Source organism: Artemia franciscana, chromosome 3, assembly GCF_032884065.1.
Source record: "Artemia franciscana chromosome 3, ASM3288406v1, whole genome shotgun sequence".
Classification (NCBI taxonomy): Eukaryota; Metazoa; Arthropoda; class Branchiopoda; order Anostraca; family Artemiidae; genus Artemia; species Artemia franciscana.
In genome coordinates, this window is record NC_088865.1 from 21,830,523 (window position 1) to 21,854,015 (window position 23,493).

Genomic DNA, 23,493 nt, shown 5'->3' on the forward strand with positions numbered 1-23,493 from the left:
CTGTTTGAAACTCTCATCCGTAAGTTCTTAGGCCAGGAGGACTAATGTAAAAAAAAAAAATTTTCTGGACTTGTTCCATCCTCTAACAAAGGGGGCTAAAAAAAATGCAAATTTTGTCTGGTTGACCTGAAACTTATGCGAAACTTTGGGCAAAGGGGACCCCGATGCAGAAAGAAAATGAAAAACGCCTTCCCCTCAAAATGCAGCCCAAAAAAGGCTGGGAAAGTGCCAAAGACTTCTTTCCACCTGCTTCTAATGGAGGCAGCTATCTTAGAAATTTGGGAAGGGGGTCATTCTGTTAAAAACTGAAAGTTCTTGTGTCCTTTTTAAGGGATGAAAGCTATTCGAGGACACTCAGCCTACCCCTTGGTTCCTTTTCTGCTACCCGGCCTTCCTCTAGCCCCTATGATATCGAGCCAAATTTTGAGATATCTGTTTTGTTCAGAACTTCGAAATGTCTAATAAGTTTGCCTTAGAGGTTGATACTCCACTGGCCCCAATATTAAACTTTATCTCGCCCTAGCATGGTAACTCAACCACCAGAAACACGAATAACGGATTAAATAATTAGAAACATAAAAATAAATATTATAAGACATTCTACACTACATTATCTGCCTATATTTTATAATATTGGTAAAATATTCCAAATCTGCTTATTTTTATTTGTCTGTGGCTGCTCAAATTTGCATGTGTGGGGGGAATTATCCATGGGTAATTTTACACGGGAAGGTTTTCCATAGGAGGAAGTTTCCGCGGGGAATTTTTCGGGAAGTAATTTTCCTCGGGGGGAATTTTCCGGGGTTGAATAAGCCTAGTAAAACGTCCATTTATTTGTAACAGATATTCTTTGGAGTTGTGGACACATACAAATAGGTTATGTGTGCTGTCTCGGCCCAGTGGCCTTTTGGCAATAGACATCATTTCATGTTAATGGGATTTTGTGAATCATTGAGAGCAAATTCTAATAATTTTGCTTTCTACTGTGCTTTCTAATGTTCCAGTTTTTAATTTCGTTGTACGGCTGTGTTACAAGTAGTTTGTCGTCAGCTGAAAATGATTTTTTTTTTCTTTTTTTTAACGCGGTCAATATCTGTCACCAATTCAGACAGCAAAATCTTAACCATATTAAACCAGCATGGCCCTAATGTAACGTCAGAATGAAAGTTCTTAAAAAAGCTTAATTCGGGCAATTTCTTTGGTTTGAATACTTTACACGGTTCGCTACTATCTTGTAGCTGCTATTCGTAAAAACAAGTGTATTTTCTCAAATGATAGTAAAGATTGATGTCAAAACCTAAAACGAACACACACTATCTTATACTTTACAGTGTTTTCATCCCCCTTCCTTTGAGTTTCACGGCCCATGTTTTCCTGAATGTATTTTACGAGCATAATAAGGAATTGATATTCATCCCTCAATCTTTACATTTTGAGCTCAAGTTTTTCAGGATACCAAAAATAAATTAAGAATAGGCTATGTAAAGATAGTATCAAATCCTTGAAAGTATTATTGCTGGACTTTAGCTAAATTATAATATCTTTTTGTGACATCTTTTCTGTCAAATTCGGGAATCCGACCTCTGCTAGTGACTAATGATTTTCTGCTGGGCTGGTGTGCTGATTTTCGCTATTGTAAGTTTTGTTCTATGTACCTTGATGTTATCGTAACAAGAAAATTATTACCATTTATGGAGCTACTGATATTATCATATCGTTTGCAAAGCTATCGGATAAGCTATTGTTTATTTTACTTTAAGTCCTTGTCACAGTTTAATCAGGGTAAATGCATAGTTGGGATCTTTGTTCTTTGATTTTCGTTTTGTTTTAGCTTAATTTTTTAGCCGCATATTCTACAATTTCAACTTTTGTTGTTTTTGACTAACTTTTTACTTTTTTGTTTCTTTTCCTTCTTTGCTATTACGTAATATTTTACACTTTTGCATTGTTGATTATAACACAAAATTTATGATTGTAATTTTTTTAAGGACCTCCGACGGAAAGTGAAAATGTGGACCACTGAAAACCCCCCTCATGGCTGTTGCGCGAGCATGAAATAAAGTATAACTGTTGATAAACAAGTGTTGTTGTGGTGTTCATTTTGTGTGGACTACATATATGTTTAGGGACGAATAGGCCATCAAAGGGAAATATAACTTCCGAAACTAGGAGACTGTTTAAATAGCGTATCAATAGCGCTAAAGCGATTTGTTATTTCAGAATTTTCACATGATAGTGTTTTGGACCTTCACTGTTGCGTGATACCTTTTGTTACTTCAAAAGGGCACTTACTCTTCGATATGCAATCACGCCTGATAAAAAAAAAGATTAAAAAGTTTTTTTATAAGTATATTTAATGTGGTTTTAAGACATGGCAAAATGCTTAAAAAATACTTAAAATTTCAGTAAAAAAAACTGGTTGGGATGAGGCAAAATTTTGGGTGGGGGGAGTCATTGGGTCCCTGAAGGTTGGCCTGGGGCCCTGGAGAGGGACTCGCGGGACCAAACTCATGCACAAGCCCGGTAATAGAAAACCGATGTACTCAGGATCATTTACATTACTAAATGGATACCAGACCCGTTGTAGTCATTGCAATTTTTGGGAATCGAAACAAGTTTCATTATCCATCAAAAGAATACGTCTGCCCAGCAAGCATCTCAAATCACTGTGTTATGCAAATTCATGGAGTGATGTCATTAAAGGTGCCCGGAAACAAATCACTGATAGCATTTATCATATATCCAACTCCAATTGAGAAATCAATTGTACAATTAACTTGTTAGGATATTGTAACACTTAACATCAATTGGCAAGTACCCAGAAACAATACATTGATTGCCTAGAATTTATTTCTAGAAACATAATATCATCAATGACTTGTTGTCTCAGTCGAGTAACATGTCGTTCTTTTACCATAGGAAACAAAGGGGTCTCACGTTCGATTCATACATCAAACATAAGTATCATAAAATCAATTGAAAACTGCTTAGAAGCTAAAAATGTTAATGGTTCAGTTGTTATCTCAAAAGACCAGATGTGGGGAATTTCGCAAGACATATTATGTTGTTTCACCGTCAACATGAATGATTACACAATACGAGAAACCGCATCATTCATGAAATTTTTGGAAATTGTAATGCATATTCTTGGAATGATGCCAAAAAAAGGTGTTAGTAACCCCGATAGTACATCAGGGTAGGACTCTGTTTGTATTTGTGTAAAGGACACTGCTCACAACCCCCCAAAACCCAGGGGCAAGGGTTGTAAGTTATGCCTGGGAGAATATGAGGTGTTTAGGGAATGGGTGGCTGCATAAACCTCGGAATGGGCTCAATTATTCTGAAATAAGAAGTTTTATATTCATTTATGTTCAAATTCTCCCAGCCCCTGGGGCAAGGGCTTTAACTTATGCAAGTTGTCCATTGTTAACATATTGGAGAGGTGTTGTGGAGGGGTTGGTCGTATAAACTTTGGAGGGGAGACTATTCGATTGAAAATTGCAAAGTACTAGTTCCCTTTTTAGGTGCCCTTTTTAAAAGTAAGAAATAATATAGGGTAACCACCATAATCCGCCTCCCACGCCAATCATTTTCACAAATATATCCAGTCAAAATTTTGAAATAGTCATTTTTTTTTTTCAACATAGTTGGAAAGTCCAGCAACTATTTATTTATTTGAAAACCCGTCATACAAAAGCAAGAAGACGGAGCAGTAAAAGAAAACAAAATAATAAAAGAATAAAGACAACAATTAAACGCTTCGCAAAATACAAGGCAATCAGATAATACAGAAGAGACCTATGTCTTTTGGGCTCTCAATTCCCCACCACTCTCACTCTCTGGACAAGGGTTGTAAGTTATGCAATTAGAGCCTTGTTTACATTCGGAGTTTGCTATTGAGAACGGTCTGCATGCTTTACCTTTAGTGTCCAAAGGACGAAGGGAATTCAGGTGAACCTATCGGAAAATATCGAAGGGATTTTTGAACTAAATCAAAACATGTTATGTTTATATGGGTTGTCAAAAAGGCGTAAATCAGGAAAGACTGAGTGTATTAATTTGGAACTTCCAGGAAATGGTAAGGGGGATGATCAATTGACTAAAAAGGCAATATTTGCGCGATAATAGTACTACTATTGTTACTACAACTGCAAAAACTATTATCACCACAATAATACTTCTGCAGTAAGTACTAGCAAGTGAAAATTTGAGAAAATGTTGAGGGGAAAGTTTAACTCAATCAAAACCTACTATTAGCTTCTACGCGTAAAGGATACTACTGTCGTGTTAACCCCGGAGGCATTGCTATATGATCGTTAGAATATTTTGAACAAAAGCGATATGTCAAAATTTCGATCGGATGCATTTGGGGAAAAGAAGGCAGGGGGGATAGTTACCTTCTGATCACTTTCGACTTTCAAATAGGTTAATAAAAGTTCTGATTTCCAATCGAATGAGAACCCTCCAAAGTTTATATGACCACCCCTTCTATAAAAAACTATGTTATTAACGGACAATTAGCATAGCTTATACTCCTTCCCCTGTGGTCGCTGGGGAGGGAGTTTTGACATCTCCAAAGACATAATTACTGGACCTTTCAACAATGCAGAACAAAATAGCTGTGTCAAAACTTGGGGGGGGTCCTGGTTGGCCTACTATTAATTTTGACTCTTCAAACAGGCACTAGAATTTTTAATCAATTGAACTCCTTCCGAAGTTTTAACGACAACTTCTATACGAAGTGCCTTAATCAGAATTTTTTTTTGAAATAACACATTGTGCCCACTTTGCTATTGTGCTGCCTATGATTACTGAAGTATTTTTGCCGCCACTTCAAGAGTAACCCATCAAGTAATCAGACTCAAATTTTGTCGGTTAAAAAAAAAAAAAAAAAAAATGAAACCACAAGTAGCTGAAATATGTTAAAACTAACGGAAAGCTTCCGGTAAAGGTTGTTTTAGAGAAGAGGATAGCTTTAAGAAACGCTAGAGTATGGGGCAAAATAAAGGCCTAAATAATCGCTTGTGTTAAGCTCTAGTTTTTCACAGTCTTTCTTCGACAAAAAAATCGGCTAACCTTTTATGTGGTCAAACTATTCAATTCAGTAAGCATAACATACTGTGCGGTGAGCGTAATAAACCCACTTTTATTGCACTTGTAGCACCCTTTGCTATTTAGCAATGAAAGGGGATATAGATGCACCCTTTAAATTATATTTTTGACCTTTTGTTCTCAAAAACGTGGGAAACTACTAGAAGAATTTCTTCTGATTTTGATTCAATAGCGGTATTGCACCATCAATTAGGAAAGATCTTCACGCACTGCAATCATGGGCCGACTCCTTGCTGTTGCAGTCCCTTTAAATTTGGTTAGAATATTTGGTCATTTGACTTACCTTTTAAATTCGGGATCTGACTAAATAGTACAATACAAGAGTTATTTGGTATTGTATCTCATGGGGTGATGATTAAGAATCCCGTATATAAACAGGGGGTCCAGGTCCTCTCATAACTATTACAGTTAATCGAATTCAATCAATTTCCTGTCAAAATATATACAAAAATATAATTCATACTTCTGGCCCCACAAAAGGCTCTATGGCCGCGGTTCCCAACGTGGGGGGCAGGCCCTAGTAGTGGGACATCACAAAACTTTGATGTGTTATGGGCAAGACGTGCGCCCTTTGGCTGACTATACTTTAGAGTTTTAATTTTTTTTAAATAACAACATTTTCATATGGATGAGGTCACATTCGTATGCATTTAAAGAGTGAAAAAGATACATGATATTATTGCAATGACATCATACATTGTATAAAACGTGTTATATTCAGATAATATTTTTCATTAATATAAATATGCCAAGAGGACGATCCAAAGTATGATTACAGTTTTATGTAATCCTGTGCACTACTTATATATACATGTGTTAGATAGGCTGGGAAGTAATAATTTTTGTTCGTTTTTAATTCAACTTCGCTCTTTACTTTGCTTGGAAAACCATTGTTTTCAAAATTAATCTTTGCTCGTTTTTGATTAAAATTTAATTTGGAAACAACACTGCCATTATATTTTTTATTGGTACGAGTAATTTCTGTTCGTTTTAAGTTTTAATTTTGCTCCTTAGTTTCAGTTGAAAACTTATTCTTTTATATAACTTCTAATCACCTCCAATCTAGGGGCAGATAAGACACCTCAACCCTCATTAAGAAGCTGAACGAAGAAGCCGTACAAGAATTGAAGGAAAAAGTAAGTTTAAAAGGGGAAAGAAAAATCAAAACATAGTGCCGTATCTTTTTGTAATTTTTTTTTTTTAAAGAAATAGATCTTTAATTTTTTTTTTAGAAAATAATATTTAGTTGCAATTAAGGAAGTAGCTATAGATGAGTAGCTTCGACAAAAAAGGTTAACTAAGCGGACAGGTTTACATGTCGACATGCTTGTGGAAATTTTTACTAGCTCAACGGAAATGTCCCTTTAGGTTTAGGAACTTATTTGACCTGTCCCTGTATAGAAAAGCCACTCACTACTTAGAAATAAATTGAAATTTCAAAAAAAGATCTCTTGAGTAGGAATGATGAATGATTTTATAAACTAAATTTGATTTTCATTTCAAAAATTATGGGAAGAATTGCCTGAATCCTTTTACAGAACAGTTTTCATTTGTCTTTCTTCCTCTTTGGATGCTCAATCTTGCGTATGGAGAGATTATTACGGTAGAATTGTCAAGTAAATAACTTGAATAAGTAAGTATAATAATAAGTAATCCTTCTTTAATATACAACTTTGAGTAGTTCCAGAACCACATGCCTAAACATCTTCAACCACTTAGTTGCAAGGAGTTGGGGTCAGGGATGTGTTATTCTATGGGGTAGAGGAGGCAACTGCCCCTCCCAGGCCTCAGTTTTCCCCCGAATCCTAGTCCCCCTGCTGAAATTTAGTTCCTCCAAAAATGTCGTCAAAACTAAGATAAGCCTGTATAATTTAAGCATCCACTGAAACAGGTCAGATTTACTTAGTAAATCTTTACCTTTTTTATTGCTACATGCCTCGTTTTTTCGTATTCTCTGTTATTTTCACCTTACTGAGAAAATTAGCTCCAAGTTTGACCCCCCCCCCCCACAGAATTTTAAAAAAATTACACCGCCCATTTTTGGCATGGATTTAGTGATCTACTAAGAATGTTGTTGCAAACCATGAACTGGATGGCCTCTATTCCCTTTTGAGTCAAAATGCTTAACAAAATAGCTCCCCAGGACGTGCCTTAGAAAATGAGTGCATCCCATTTACAAAAGCACTGACAGTACCTGAAAATGATCATATAGAAGGGAAAAAAAACGTGATAAAAAAAAGAAGCAAGAATCGAACGAAAGACACTAATTTGAAGTCCAACACTGTACTAACAAAATTGCGCCTCTAATAATCTAATTTGATATAATGGTGATTGTACCTTAGCTGCGTAACTTATTAAAAGGGCTTGGAGGAGGAACATACAGGAGGTGTTCTTGCAAACCTCCGGTTAAGGATTTTGGACCATAATTATTACAATGATGATATCGTTTTATACTTCTAAGCTAATCAAAGAGTTCGTGGTAACGAACTGTAGTAAGGAGCGACCCGGCTCAATAGTAACCAAAACTGTAAAAAATTGAATTTTGATATCAATAGCTACATCAAAAGAATTGCATTTTAATGCTTATTTCAAATATATAAGTTTCATCAAGTTTAGTCTTACCCATCAAAAGTGACGAGCCTGAGAAAATTTGTCTTATTTTAGAAAATAGGAAGAAACACCCCCTAAAAGTAGTAGAATTTTGTATTTTTTGCCAGAAGACAAATCACGGGTGCGTGTTTGTTTGTTTTTTTGTTTTTTCTTTTTCCCAGGGGTCATCGTATCGACCAAGTGGTCCTAGAATTTCGCAAGAGGGCTCATTCTAACGAAAATGAAAAATTCTAGTGCCCTTTTTAAGTGACCAAAAAAATTGGAGGGCATCTAGGCCCCCTCCCACGCTCATTTTTTCCCAAAGTCAACGGATCAAAATTTTGAGATAGCTATTTTGTTCAGCATAGTCGAAAACCATAAAACTATGTCTTTAGGGATGACTTACTCCCCCACAGTCCCTGGGGGAGGGGCTGCAAGTTACAAACTTTGACCAGTGTTTACATATAGTAATGGTTATTGGGAAGTGTATAGACGTTTTCAGGGGGATTTTATTTTGTTAGGGGGTGGGGCTGAGGGGAGGGGGCTATGTTGGAGGATCTTTCCTTGGAGGAATCTGTCATGGGGGAAGAAAAATTCAATGAAAAGGGCGCAGGATTTTCTAGCATTACTATAAGAAAACAATGAAAAATAAACATGAAAACGTTTTTCTTCTAATGAAAGGAAGGAGTAGCATTGAAACTTAAAACGAACAGAGATTATTACGCATATGAGGGGTTCTAAAAATACTTTAGCATAAAGAGCGAGGTATTTAGGAGGAGATAAATACCTCGCTGTTTATGCTAAATTATTTTTAGTAATTTCAACTATTTATTCTACGGCCTTTCTGATTCAGGGGTCATTCTTAAAGAATTGGGACAAAACTTAAGATTTATTGTAAAGAGCGAGGTATTGACGAGGGTACAAACCCCCTCGTATACATAATAAAAATATAAGATTATGAAAGTTTGTTACGCAAGTTAATTCTTAAGTTACATATATTTTTTACTAATAAAAACGTTCGTTAAAAATTAAAAGTTCTAGTGGCCTTTTTAAGTAACCGAAAAATTGGAGGGCAACTAAGCCTCCTTCTCCACCCCTTATTTCTCAAAATTGTCTGATCAAAACTAAGAGAAAGCCATTTAGCCAAAAAAAGAATTAATATACAAATTTCATTTTAATAGTTTATGTGAGGAGAGCCAAAACCAAACATGCATTAATTCAAAAACGTTCAGAAATTAAATAAAAAAAAACAATTTTTTTGCTGAAAGTAAGGAGCGACATTAAAGCTTAAAACGAACAGAAATTACTCCGTATATAAAACGGGTTGTCCCCTCCGCAATCCCTCGCTCTTTACGCTAAAGTTTGACTCATTGCCACAATTCTACTTTTTAAAACAATTAAAAGCTTTAGCGTAAAGAGCGAGGGATTGCGGAGGGGACAACCCGTTTTATATACGGAATAATTTCTGTTCGTTTTAAGTTTTAATGTCGCTCCTTACTTTCAGCTAAAAAAATTAGTTTTTTTTATTTAATCTGCTTAAGAAGTGACACCAAAGTGTTGTTTTAGTGCTACATCCCGCTTACGGATGGTAGAATTGATAAAAAGCATGTAGATATGAGCAATAGCTTTCAAATGAGCCATTAGACATCATTCTAAAAAGCTCTGGTAGGCCACTAGCCCCAGCTTTTCCACTTGAGACATGGCACCACTTGGAGGACACCCCGCTCCTTGCGCTAAAGTTTGATTCTTTCTCGCAACTCTACTTTTTAAAACAATAAAAAACTTTAGCGTAAAGAGCGGAGTGTCGAGGAGGAAAAGCCCCTTTCATATACGGAGTAATTTCTGTTCGTTTTAAGTTTTAATGTCGCTCCTTACTTTCATTTCAAAAAACTTGTTTTTTTTTTATTTAATCTGTATTCAAGAGATCAGTAGTTAAGCTGGGTAATGAACGTATGCAGGAGAGAGCTTTTGGCCTTCCCCCGGACATTAATCCCAAATATTCCTCGATTCCACACTTTTTATTCCAATTTTCAAATAAGGTGCTTTTTTACTATTGCTCCTTCTCCCCTTCCCCTATTAAAATCCTGTGTACGTGCCTTAGCTGGGTAGATGAAACTTCGACCTATTTTGGGGATTGGATAATTGAGGTAATTGCTGAATGTTTCATTTATGCAACTCAGTGAGGGTGAGGGGTTGAGATTCCCTCTTTCATGTGAAAAGCTTTACTTTGAGACCCAGGCACCGGTGTATTACCCCTCCCACCATTTGTCCATGGATTTACTTAATCCAAGGTAATCACTGCCTGTTAGGCTAACACATTTAAAACGCTTTAATTTATTACTATAAACCCATTCATTGAAACAAACAACCTTTGAAAATATCCCCTCTCCCTTCCCGGCAGTGTCCTTGTTTGGCTCCCACTAATTTCTTTATAATTGTAAATAATACATAACAGATATGTTCTTAAAGCAAAGCATCAAAAAGTTCATAATTGCAAACTGTGAATTTAATATAACTCCAACACAGAAGATTCAAAATATGTAAAATTCTGAACATGAATATATCAATAAGTTTAAAATAACTTATAAAAAGCTATCAACTATAGAATATTTGTATGGTTTAGAAAAGAAGAAGGAGAAAGAAATCAGTCAAACAGCCTCCAAAAAAGAGTTAGTTAAAAATATTTACTTACAAAAAAAAAATTGAAAGGAAAGTAAACAACGATATTAAAATTTAAGACGGGCAGAAATAAATTCCTATAGCAATTCAATGTTAAGATGGCCAGAAATCAAGGAATCAATAATCAAGCTGACTGGAAAGAACTAATGAAAACAAACTGATCGTTTCAAGTTCAAGTTCCTTTTATTACCAATATCCATCCATTTATAAACAAAAAATATCCCAAAGGGCTCAATGGCCCGTTATTTGGAAAAAAAAACAACAAAACAAAACATAAATAACTATTAATTACATTCACACTTAAAATATATTTAGAGTCTACTCACCAATCCTCACCCGAGTACAACCGGTCTCCGCACCACCTACTTACAAAAAATAAATAAAAATAAAAAAATATATATACATCGAGGATCCAACACTCACACCACCCAAATCTAAATAAATAAATTCAATCTAAATAATTAAATAAATAAATTAAATCTTGATAACTAAACAATATAAATAACTGATCAATATTATAATTTAAATTATTTTTTTTTTATTAAAAAATTCTTCAACCGTTTCCTGAAGGATCCTATGGTACAGGACCGTCGAATCCCAACAGGAATGGAATTCCAGGCACGTCCGACAGCAACTATCAGACCAAAGTCCGAGCGCACTGCAGGGGTGGATGGCACTAGCACATCATCCTTGTTTCTAGTTTCATAAGGACTGACATTTCGAACAATTTCAAAAAGCCCGGAAAAACTTGATGGAAGGTCTCCACGGAAATACTGAAACGCAATGAAAGAGAGGTGTAATGTATGAATATCTTTAATCTTCAGAAGTTCAACAGAAATATGGGTGGTAGACTGAAGAACTTTTGCTGCTTTCAGTTGGAGATTATGTAAAGGTGTAAGTACAGATGGAAATGTTGACATCCACACTGACGAGCAGTAGCATAAATAAGGGTAAATAAGAGAGAAATATAATAGACGAAGGATAGAGAAAGGAAAGACTCGCTTCAGCTTTCGAATAATTCCAAGGCCTCGAGAAACCTTTAATCTCATTGACTCAGTATGCCGTTTGAAAGATAGATTTTCATCCAGAAGTATCCCAAGGAATCGAATAAACCGGTCAGCTGGGCGGGATATGGATCCCTTAGATGTTTTAAGCTCTGTCACTGTAGGGCAGCTTTTGCCTATGCGGGAGAATATAAGAAGAAACGATTTTTTTACATTCAAAGCTAACAAATTTGCATCAAACCAACGATATATATTTTCTGCCATCAATTGTAGCTTGAGGATAAGAGATGATTCATCAGGTGCTGCAGCCCCCAGGGTGGTGTCGTCGGCGAATGCAAAGAGTTCTTCATGTTGACCAGGCGTATCCAAGGCTTCAACCACAGCATCTCCTTTCTGGCACAAATGACAACAGAAATCAGATCGTGGGTTGCTAAATAGTCGATAGAGGTCGTTGACATATATGAGGAAAAGGGATGGCCCAAGAACTGAGCCTTGTGGCACAAGGCGTTTGATATTTAATTATGCTGATTCCTGGAAACCTCAGCAATTCAAGATTCAGGACTTTATTTCACAAATTTTTTCAATTTCATAAATACAAAAAAATTGTTCAAAATAAATTCTATTTTCAGTAAATAGCAAATAACGCAACAGTCTTTAGAAGGGGAGCAGTAGCCAAACTCCTGTTTTAAAGTTATTTTTGTTTCTTTTAAACTTAAGCTGAATATTCCTTGTAATTTCAGCTCATTTTAGGATATATCTATTCATCTTTGCCAGTAATTAATATTTTAATGTTTAATTTACTTTTTTATTTTATTTTCTCTTCGATTTGGGTTTCATTTATTCTTCGAAAGTAATTTATGGCCGTTTTAAGTTTAAATTATTATAAGACTTTCTGTTTGTTTTAATTTTTGGGGGGAATTTCCTAGGAGAATACACCTAGTACCAATAACTAAACATTGCTTAATCTAGGGGAGGCGCGTATTTTGTCAAAAAGGCCAGCGAAATACAAGAAATAATAAATATTGAGAAGAGGCCCAAAGATACTCCTCCTCACTAAGTCAGTAAGTATACTGTTTTTCCCGGCTGGGAAGGGAAAGGGGTATTTGGCACCCTTTTCCTCTTGGAAGAATAAAAGGTGGGTATGTTGCAATTTTTTGAAGAGCAGATTCACACAACGAATTTAAATATTTGCGATCGTAGGTATAAATTGGACTTATAGCCCCTCGACACCCCCACCCATACCAACTAACTTCTTCGGCCACAGGTAGCTAGGTTACAGCTTTTAAAACCAGAACAAACTGTAAGTAAGGAGCGACCCGGCTCAATAGTAACCGAAACTGTAAACAACGGGATTTTGATACCAATAGATACATCAAAAGAATTGTATTTTTATGCTGATTTTAAATATATAAGGTTCATCAGGTTTAGTGTTGCCCATCAAAAGTTACCAGCCTGAGAAAATTTGCCTTATTTTCAAAAAAAGGAGGAAATGCCCTCTAAAAGTCATAGTCTTAGTGAAAAATCACACCATCAGGTTCAGTCTATCAGAGAACCCTACAGTAGAGGTTTCAAGTATCTATCTGCAAAATTGTGGAATTTTGTATTTTTCTTTTTGCCAAAAGAAAGATAACACATGCGTGTTTATTTTATTTACTTTGTTTTTTCCCAGGGATGATTGTATTAACCCAGTGGTCCTAGGGTGTCACGAGAGGACTCATTTGAGTGGAAATTAAAAGCTCTAGTGTCCTTTTTAAGTGACCAAAAAATTGGAGAGAAACTAGGCCCCCCTCCTGGATGGAAAAGTGGGAGGATCTTTCAATGGAGGTATTTTTCATTGGGAAAGAAAATTTCCATAAATGGGGGGGGGGGGAGGGATGGATTTTTCAGCATTATTTAAAATACAATCAGAAATTAAATTTTAAAAAACAAGTTTTTTAGATTGAAGAAAGTAAGGAGCAACATTAAAAGTTAATACGAACAGAAATTATTACGTATGTGAGGGGGTTCGTACCCTTTCAATACCTCGCTCTTTACGCTAAAGTATTTTTATTCTTAAAGAATTGGGGCAAAATTTTTAACTTTAGTGTAAAGAGCGACGTATTACCGATGGGGGTGAGTCCCTCATATATGTAATAAAATTATACAAATTTAGAAGTTCTTTCCGTAGGTTAATTCGTAATTTACGTTTATTTATTATTAATAAAAACGTTTGTAATAAAATTGAAAGTTTTAGTGCTCTTTTTAAGTAAAAAAAATTGGAGGACAACTAGGCACCCTCCCCCACCCCCTTTTCTCAAAATCGTCCGATTATAATTTTGAGAAGGCTATTTAGCCAAAGAAAAGTAAAATTAATGTGCAAATTTTGTTTTAATTATTCATTTGCGATGAGCCAAAATGAAAACCTGCATGAATTCAAAAACGTTCAGAAACCACATAAAAAGAAACAAGTTTTTAACTGAAAGTAGCCTAAGGAGCAACATTAAACCTTAAAACAAACAGAAATTATTCCTTATATGAATTTTTTTTTAATTTTAATGTCGCTTCTTATTTTCAGTTAAAAAAACATGTTTTTTTTTTTATTTAATCTTGCAAGGATTCTCCATCTCAGTGAAAAAAATGACTAAGTTTAGGCTGCATACTTATTAGGTGGAATTAGTTCGAAAACAAGCAAAGGTATGATTAAGTACAAATACAAGCTAATTCCTGACTCTGTGCAGAAACAATCAAAGCCTAGACTTGATGCAAAAAATCCTAAGTACATGCTGAAAAATTTCAATAACTCGATGCGAAAATGAGCCAAGTCCCAATTCCGCACAAAAGTTAACTAAATGTTGGACCAGTGTAAAAATATGGTAAGTCAATACTTGTGCAAAATCAAACCAAATATCTAATCGGTTTGATACCATCGAACCAGGGTTCGATCCCCGCCGCAGCTAGGTTGGGCGACAAACTTGCTACTTGTCCCTGTAAAAAACACCCAGCAACTGAAACGTCGGTTCGACGTCCTATGGGCCAGCAATGGCTCTGGAGGACCTTTATCCTTTATCCTTTTTTTATAATCAGTTTGAAAATGATTTATGTCCAAGCTGTTGGATCTAGGTGGTGCACGGTAAAAACGAGTGGGTGCAGTGCGCAAGCAAGCGAAGCCCAAGACGGGAACTGATTTAATGTAAAAATAAGCAAAGTTCTGATTCAAAACAAGCTCTGATTTGGATTAAAAACGAGCTGCATCCTGAATCGCTACAAAAACAAGCTACTTGCCGAACTTAGTGCAAATGCCCGCTAAGTTGTGACTGAGTGAAAAAATGAGCACAAGTCTAAACTACATTTAGCTCTCTTCCGCTTCTAGCTTATTAAGTGGAAAGGTAATAAGATATACTGGTAGCGCTTTGCTCAAATCGCGAACATGAAATGATAGGTGTGATTAGAGACACGACGGGGTCGTTTGCTTGTACCCTGTTTGAAAGGGCTCAACAGATACAGGGGAAATGTTTCCAGGAAGATCATCCCCGATAAAAATTCTGCACTGAATAAAACTGTTCCTGAAGTGCTTTGTTATTGACATATCCCTCAATCGTAACTAAAATGATAATCAAAATAAACAAAATCTAAATGTTCGACAGATATATTCATGATTTGCTGTTCTTTTATCTAGCTTTATCCGCAATTGTGCAAACTACTCACTTAGTCATTATTTGATTAGCGTCATCGCCTTAAGATCGTTTTTTGTTTCAATTATCACAAAAAAAAACCACAGAAAAGGAATTGTAATTAGCTACGGGAACTTAGTATGTAAGAATATATATATATATATATATATATATATATATATATATATATATATATATATATATATATATATATATATATATATGTGTACTAGCTGGGTCCCGGCGGCTTCGCCACAAGGCCCCACCATGGCAAGCGGCAGGCTTCTTATATATGTATTCTCATTGGCCCTTGTATTCTAACCCCAAACAGTATACACAGCTGGGTCCCGGCGGCTTCGCCGCCGTGCCGCAGCATGGCACGTGGCAGGCTTCTATGTATGGATTCTCATTGTCAAGATATTGTCAAGATTCTCAGAAACTAAAAACACCCCCCCTCCAACCAAAAAAATCCCTCTGAAAACGTCTGTACACTTCCCAATAACCATCACTATGTGTAAGCACTGGTCAAAGTTTGTAACTTGTAGCCCCTCCCACGGGGACTGTGGGGGAGTAAGTCGTCCTCAAAGACATAGTCATAAGGTTTTTCGACTATGCTGAATAAAATGGCTATCTCAGAATTTTGATCCGGTGACCTTGGGAAAATGATTAGCGTGGGAGGTGGCCTAGGTGCCCTCCAATTTTTTGGTCACTTAAAAAGGGCATTAGAACTTTTAATTTCCATTAGGATTAGCCCTCTCGCAACATTCTAGGACCACTGGGTCGATACAATCACCCCTGGAAAAAAAACAAAAAATAACAAAACAAAAAACAAACAAATAAACACGCATCCGTGATCTTCTGGCAAAAAATACAAAATTCCACATTTTTGTAGATAGGAGCTTGAAACTTCTACAGTATGGTTCTCTAATACGCTGAATCTGAAGGTCTGATTTTCGTTAAAATTCTATGACTTTTAGAGGGTGTTTCCCCTCTATTTTCTCTATTTTCTGCAAAGTGGGCCAATCTACTGCTCGAGCCCAGCGTGATCTAAAACCTGCGAAGTAGTAGCTGCTTGTCAAGGGTCTTTTTCTGTTGCACAAGTAGACTGGATTCTTGCGAACCTTGCTTTTTGCAAATTAATGAGCGAGCAAAGCCAGCTCTTTGACTTTTCTAAATATAAAGACTTTAATGAATACGGAAGTAATAAAAACTACTTAATTTACCAAAAAAAAAATGGTACTTATGTATTATACAACCAACATTCAAGAAGTGAAGTAAGGTTAATCCTAATAAAAAATACCAAAACATGATGAACATATAATACTTTAGAACAAATTTGGGATATATATTTGCAAATTAGGGGAAGGGTGTTGGTAACCTCCCCCCTAGTGTGCAAATACATAGCCCAAGTTATATAATTCTAATGTATTCTGTCATCCCCCACTTGTTTTCCACTGAGCGTAAGCAGATCGTTTCTTAACACAGACAGACAAAACCTGTTTGTTCTCGAGTTTTACCCTTGAGTGTTCGTGGTATAATACATAATTACTAAAAAAATATCTGTTTAATATACAAGGAAAGAGTGAGGTACACAAATGATCCGCAAATGAGGGTGCTATTATTACTACTAAAAACTCGCTGCAGTTCCAAACTGCCAGGGGCCAACATAGCCACGGATGGTCCTCCTCCATCCCAATCTATTCATAACCTCCTTCTTTAAACATTACCAAGATTATTAACAAAATTTGAATGGAGAATATCACAAAAATATTAAAATTAATTGAATTCGATCTGCTTATTTTTGTTTTCAAGGAAGGGTGATGAATATATGTGAAAAATGAAAATCTCAGATTCAATTTGATTATACTTACTGCCATCTGCACCTTCTACTTTATATTAACTAAAATAAAATTACAAAATGATTATAACCGTTTAGACAATGTATTTGAAATTGTGTACCCCTAAAATTTCTGCACCAGGGATAAGTGCCCCCTTTGTCCCCCCTAAAACCGCATCTGATAGAACACAACCTTGCTTCATTTCTCCTTTTTTGCGAAACCAACTACTAAACCCATTTCCTACAATAACCAAATCAAAATTATTCTCTCACATAGCACTAATCACTTTTTGCCACAACCCCGTTCGAAGTGAGATAAGAAATAACTCACCTTTTGCTTAAAGCATCAGATTGAAAAAAATGCAAGAGAAGAGCGAGGTAAAGGTTAAAATAAACTGGAAACGAGCATAAAATAAAAAAATCTAGAGATGACCTTCTTTTCCCCACAACCCCTGTGAATTGCGATAGAAAATAACTCACCTTTCATAGGCAGCGCAATAGCGCTGCCTAAGTAAAGACCGATGTGGGCAAAATGTATTACTTTTTTGTGTGTTTTTTTTTAATCAGGGCACTTCGTGTAGAAGGAGCTGTCATAGAAACTTCAAAAGGGGCCCAATTGATGGGAAATCGAAAGGGATTGTCAGTATAATATATATATACTGCTATTTATTCCTTAAAGTTTCAAGAATATTTTATTTATTAAAGCCAAAAAAGTGAAAACATTTGAAATGAATTTTTTTTCCCAGTCAAGTACAAATTATGCTCCGGTCTTGAGAGGGCAGGGGGGTTGTCTGCACTACTCATGTTAACTTTGTTCGTTTTGAGTTTGAATCGGTTATTTATTGTAATTTCCGTTCGTTTTTGTTTAATTTATTTATTGATAATGATTTGTGGTAATTTTAAGCTTGGAAGATTATTTGACTTCACTTTTGCTCAATTTTGGCTTAATGGAGCTCTTTAATTTCCTTGGAAAAACTTATTTTGAGGAAATTTGTTTTTGTTAAATTTATTACTTAAGACACCAGAATAAAAAAATTGTAAGAAAAGAGCTAGGTAAAGATTAAAATAAACTGAAAATGAGCATAACATACCAAAAATCTAGAGATGGTCTTCTTTTCTCCCCAACCCCTTCGGACTGCAATAAGTAATAACGCACCATGCGCATTACACTTCGGAGGGTTGGATAGGAACTCACCTTTTACTAAAAAAAACACAAGATTAAAAAAAAATCCACAATGGATTTGGTAATAAGAAAAATGTAGTAATCTCATGTTTCCAAGCACTTCGAAGTTTGAGCAAATCAATAACTATATCGCATTATTCTAAGAAGGGTTGGACAGGCATAATCCCCATTAGTTGTTTTGTAATTTTCACTCATCTAAATTTTACGTGTTCTTTACTTGTGTATGGAATGCAAATCTTATAGTTATTTCAAAACTAAACAAAGATAGAGGTGGTTGGCTTTGGATAGCGACCTTTCTTTAATTAAGGCTCTGTTAGGATAGCAATGCCAAACAATATGGATAACTGACATTTTGCATTTTAAGAGCGGAGTAATATTAAGTTTTATATCACACAAAACCAATAATAATCTTGCCTTTTTCTGTTTTTTTTTTAAGAAAATGTCGATTATTTAACCCGGAATTAAGTATTCGATGATGAATTGTCTAACATCAGATATGACATTAACTTTTGACTCTTTTCGAGACATTATTTTGACGTACTATTTCAAGATCAAATCGCAAAAGAACTAACATCGGCTCAAGTAATTGAAACCCACTTTGCATTTGAAAGACAATACGTCGGCAAAAACCTTTCTCTTCAACATAAAAATGATTACCGTAATAGGCTTTAAATTAATTAAAAACTAGTATATTTTAAGTGGAACCATTAATAAGGTTTTATTTATATTTTAGGCTTTATTTGATGTGTACCGACACAATAATCACTAATAGCATATCAATTTCTCGCCCCTCTTACCTATTACTCACCAGTTCGTTCCTACCAACTTTAACTTATGTTTTGAACATAGTTTTTTAGCCCATGTTGTTCCAGAACTATCTTTGTTATGCTATGATTTAATTTAATAATAAACTTTTTCGAGTGAATAGAGGTTTCTGTTTAATTTTCAAAAAGAAAATGCATGTTATTCCTCTTGAAATAAAAAAAAATTCTTTTAAAGTTTTCCCTTTTTAAATATACTCAGTGCTAAAAGAAATTTCGACCCCGTCGGAAATTTCACATATAGCACGCTATCTTAAAGTCACGCTACTTAAGGCCTTTTTTCGCGTCAGCCAAAGAGACTGTTTGAGCTCAACTACTCGGTGTGGTTGAGCTCAACCGCTGTTTTTACGTGAAACAGTGACAAACCAGGTTGTCATGAAAAGTGATTTTGCGTGAAACAATTGACTGGTTGAACTCTAATTTAACCAGAACTGTCATTGTTTTTAACCGTAGGGTTCTACCATTCATAATTGTTGGTTGACCTTTTCAGGCGTAGATTTCGAAAAGAAGAATTCGTAGGCTCTAAATAAGTCTATATAAAATAAGAATTATAAGCTGACAAATAGAATTCTAGCCACGCAAAAGTAAGGTTTAATTTTGTTTTTTTCGTATTAGGGCTATTTGGATAAATGTTGGGTTATATCTTGCAATTTGATTCACATAGGCCTTAAGACAGGAAGTCAAGAGTTTGAATATGCTTTTGAAAACTTATGAAGATACTTGGAAATCTTTGTTTCATCCTTTTGATGCCCTAGGCTTGACCTTAGCTTGGTAATTTGGCTTCAGAGATAAAACCTTGATGAAGCAAGACCCTAGTGGTTATAAAGCATTGTTAATCCAATTACTATTCTTACTAGATGCTTCAAGATGTGTTGCATCTTTGTCAGAACTCTTTACATTTCAGCCTTACCCTATAGGGCCATGGATAAATTTTCAGGTCAAACTCTAGTTTGGCTACTGTTTGCTATCTTAGAAATGGGTTAAGTCAGGAAAATAGAACTTCCAGTAATGAATCCAAAGCAAAAAATACATAAAATGCTAGTTTAGCTAATTTTCATTATCTTGGAAAGGGAATAGGTTACAAGAATGAAACTCAGTAATTAATCCAGGGTCAAAAACACTCTGGGAAGGTACTGCCAGGCTTCTATGTCAACCCTTTTCTGATTTCTAAGTCTTAGATAATTGCTTACTCAAAAGGTCTATACCTATACTATTGAAATTTTGACAAAACAAGATTTACCTTAATTTTTAATTATCAGTTTCTTTTACTCTGGCTTTAGCTCTTAAAATGCAATTCCTTTTATTTGAGTAGCATTTTAAGCCATATCAATATTTTTTTTTCAAAATTTAGGAAATGTCTTTGCATATCTTTAAAACCTTATAAAGTGGATTGAGGAAAGCTATGAAACAGTTTCTTTGTACTCCATGTAAGCAGACCTTCCCAGAACATACTTTAGCCTTTAGACCCATCCCTGAAAGTTTTTTTTCAATATCACCCCCTGGTGCTCTTTTACACATTGTATACATTGTGAAGAAATGCCTGCCCCCTTGCTAAAAGTCTTAGAAGTATCTTATATCAAAATACACCTGATACAGTTTAATTTTTTAGAGATGACACAGAATAGCATTAAAGCTGAGTATTTGCTTTGCAAGAAATGTGTCCCTTCTGTTGTAAAGCATTTTGGATAGACACTAATCTAACCATGGACGTATTGCTGTTGCAAATGGTTTTGCTTAAAATGGTTTGGAAAACAAATAGCAAATGTAAATTTGCTTTTTTATCATTATTTAAGACTAGAATATCACAAAGCTATGCAATCACATTGCTTGTTGTATCTTAAGTAAATACAATCCTGATGGAGTTTTGTCGATACCTGTCTTAAAATTAATTTGTCTAAATAAAATATATTGTTTATGGGACAGTAGAGAAAATGGCAACAACCATGAATTGAGTTTTTTTCAATATTTCTTTTTTCAAATAATAGTTTTCTGGTCACATTTGTGTTCCTTACTAAGTTGTTGGCACTCTGGTTTGGGAATCCTTTGTCCAAGGGGTACAGGTTTAATTCCTGGCATTGCTAGTGTATTTGGTTTTTACCAGCTAAGTATTCACCATGCTAGTTTGCATCTTAAGCAAAGCAATCCCTGCTGGAGCTTTGTTGACACCTGCCTTACAATAACTTGTCTAAGTAAAATACAATGTGTATTGAAGATTAGTGAAAATGGCTGTAAATCCATCTTGGTTTTTTTTCAATATTTTTTTTTTAATAGTTGTTCTACTCTGGTCGTAATAATGTTCTTGGCTAAGTGGAAAGCACTCTTAGTAAGAAATCCTTTGTCCATGGGGTACAGGTTTGATTCCTAGTATTGCCTGTTTATTTGTTTTAAATGGGGGTCAGTGATGTTAGACAGATCTAAACCAGCTCTAAATAGGCAAATGGAGAAATATGCAAAAGGTAAGCAGGGAGGGTGTACAAAAGCACAAGATTTCTGGCCCCCAGCCCTTAATTGCAATTCTTGGCCAAAGGGTCACAAAGTGGAAATTAGCACTGCCGGTTTAGACCTTGATGTGTCAGTGCTGCCATACTTACTTACTTGCATATTGGTGTTGAGTTTGCCCACATTTTATCTTCATTACTATCTAAAATCATTTAGACATTCAGCAAACTGTCTCAAAGCACAATTAGTATTGAATAGCTTTTGGGCCTTACTGACTTTCCCTTTATAGCAAAGGTTTATTGTTTTGTATAATGTAGATATTTTAAAGTAATCAATCACTAAGAAGTCCCTTTTAGTTTTATCAAGTTTTTGAGTAATAAACCTTTTTAATTACCTTAAAATATTTATTCAGGTCCTTTACTATTGGCTGCCCTTTATATTACAATAATGATTGGAATATATTGTGGTAACTCTAAAAATTTGGATAATCCAACCTATTTTACCATCTTAAGGTTGTTTACAAAGGTGTATAAAATATTTAAGTACTGACTTAGCTACAGAAAACTTCTAGATATAATAAAATGTAAGCAAGATGGCTCTTACTTTGACCATATCTATGGAAGCACTAATGAGAGAGTGGGTCATTTGATGCATTTGTAGGATTGAGTGAGATGAGAAATGAAGTGTAGGTTTGATGAGAGATGGCTGGTGAATGTGATGAGGGATGAATGTTTTGCAAGATTTTAAAATTTTGGACAATTTCCATGTTGACAGTAGAGTGCAGAAGTAAAATTTTGTAATTTTTTTTTCTTTGTTTCTGTTATGTTAGACAATGTTGAATATTCTAAAGTGAAGTTTCTTTTTTGTTTGGAATTGTGATGGCTCTAGGGCTTTAGTGCAATACAAATTACTAATGTTTATTCACTTTCTTTAAACAAACACAAGGTCTATGTCTCCTAGCTTTAACAAAGTCAAATGTAATTTTAAGACCAGGGATTTCAAAGTAGGTCAAATGAACTTCTGGTAAAAATGAGCAATTTATGAAACATCTAGATTAAAAAAAGTCTTTTAGACAACAAAGAAGACAGTTGAATAAAGAAAAGTACCTTATATCATAATTGCTGTGCACCCTTAAGATAGAAATGAACAAAGCTTCAATTAAGATTCTGTTTTGTTTAAACAGACAGAAGGGACAAACCTCCAAGCTTTGACAAATACAATCTCACTTTGTGGCTCCTATCTTTTCAAAGGGGACTTTCTTTGGATTTTTTCTATCCAACTAAAACTGAAAAGGACAGCATGATATACAAGTGACCTTCCAATTACCCTACATAGCAAGAGAAAATCATTAAGTTAGGCTATGCTTTATCTCAATCCCCCTCCCAATGTGCAGAAATATGGCTCAAATTTCATATTTTCAATGCATTTAACCTCCTGTCACCTGTTTTTCTAGTTATTGTTTGTCACATTTGTTTAATTTACAGCTACATGGGATGAAGTTAGAGAGACAGATTGACAAAACAAATGAAAAATAGGAAATTTCAGCAATATATTTTTATATTGGGAGGATGGAGGGGTAAAGTAGAGCAAAGTTGAATATAAAATGTGTTACCAGCTATTATTCTAAAAATTATGAAGCATGAATTTTTTTTTTATTATGTTTCTTTCTCTTCAGGTCATTCTCTAGGGCTTTACCAAATCAAACATTCTATGCCCAGAAAAATTAGCAACAAGGTATAGTCTATATACAAAGGCTTATGTTATTTAACTATGAATATGGAATTTATATGGCAATCAGGAACTGGATACAGGCTAAAGCAAGTAAAAAAGAAAGAAAAAACTTCCCTAGTTAGCTCAGGAGACTTTTAATAGATTACTCTTCAGATAATTGCCTATGATACATAATTTAAATATTTACCCCTGTACAGTAGGGCGTTAAAACAATCTATCACAATGTAAGATACAGTATATTTAGATATGATGCTGATTTACAAATTTCAGGATTCTTTGCTGTAGTTTTCATAATTTTGTTGATAAAGTTTTATATATTCATCATATTTTATTTTATGTCATTAACATTAGCCAAACTAAACTTCTCAATAGAACTTGAATGTGGTGGCTATAATGCACAAGTACTGCAAAAATCTTACAACACATTATGTGTTATGGTAACTGATCA

General features: G+C 35.0%; 2 long non-coding RNA genes across 2 annotated transcripts in view; one reads left to right on the forward strand and one right to left on the reverse strand.

The window, feature by feature from the left end:
* Positions 1-3,638, forward strand: part of LOC136025012 (uncharacterized) — a 57,587-nt gene extending 53,949 nt beyond the window's left edge. The window contains exon 3 of the long non-coding RNA XR_010616996.1: positions 1,989-3,638. This is a non-coding gene — a long non-coding RNA (uncharacterized LOC136025012). The remainder of the gene's footprint in view (positions 1-1,988) is intronic.
* LOC136025013 (uncharacterized) overlaps positions 1-23,493 on the reverse strand; it is a 32,947-nt gene that overhangs the window by 7,756 nt on the left and 1,698 nt on the right. The window contains exon 2 of the long non-coding RNA XR_010616997.1: positions 17,963-18,072. This is a non-coding gene — a long non-coding RNA (uncharacterized LOC136025013). The remainder of the gene's footprint in view (positions 1-17,962; positions 18,073-23,493) is intronic.